Genomic DNA, 825 nt, shown 5'->3' with positions numbered 1-825 from the left:
CAAAAATAAAAAGTAATCAAATTTCTCCCACTCATTTCTCATTCGTCTCGTCTCGTTCATTAGGAACCATCAGAAGATGAGCAGAATAGTGAATAAAAGATACAACTTTCAAGCACAAAAAGCAAGAAATTCTATATACAATTTACCAAAATAGAAATATCTCTTGAGACTCCGTATAATTTACTAGAGAAGGGTTTTATTAGACAACACTAGAGGGTGTTAAACAGTGTGTCATCGTCACCAAGGGAATGGTATACCTATCCCTTCCAGACCAGACCAGACCTAGGTATCGAGAGAACAAAAGTAGAAAGCTCTAGTACGATCGAAGACAAAAGGGACACCAGCTTCAGGACCAGCTCGAAGAAAGACAACAGGTGGTTTATCTACACATGAAAATACAACACATTAATTAGCAAATTGTCATTGATGAAGAAAAGCAGAGCCTATAGGTGGTTTATGTTCAACTAAATGCCTTGTCCTTCCCTAGTCTATATATCGTCCAGATATAACCATTGGTTGTTTGGTTTGATCAGATACAGCAAAACTCCTACATTGACAAAATAAAAAAGGTAAAGGAAGAGCAAGAAGCAGTACCTTCGTCATCACAAGGCATGGGAGTGGGAGGTTCCACAACAATAGAATCCATCTCTGTATTGCACAATAAACATGTACACACGAGTTAACAACGCTAGAATAAGAATAAGGTAAGCATGCCAAAGATTCTAATCAAAGCAGAAACCAATATAGAGAGAGAGAGAGATAAAAGAAAATCACCTTGTTGCTTGGGCTTGAGCCTGAAGATGGGAATATCATACCGTGTCTGTA

At 37.9% G+C, this 825-nt stretch overlaps 1 pseudogene; it reads right to left on the bottom strand.

Moving 5' to 3' along the window:
• LOC104728948 overlaps positions 283 to 825 on the bottom strand; it is a 2,194-nt pseudogene continuing 1,651 nt past the window's right edge.

Source organism: Camelina sativa, chromosome 11 (assembly GCF_000633955.1).
Source record: "Camelina sativa cultivar DH55 chromosome 11, Cs, whole genome shotgun sequence".
Taxonomy (NCBI): Eukaryota; Viridiplantae; Streptophyta; class Magnoliopsida; order Brassicales; family Brassicaceae; genus Camelina; species Camelina sativa.
This window is presented reverse-complemented; position numbering and strand designations above follow the sequence as displayed.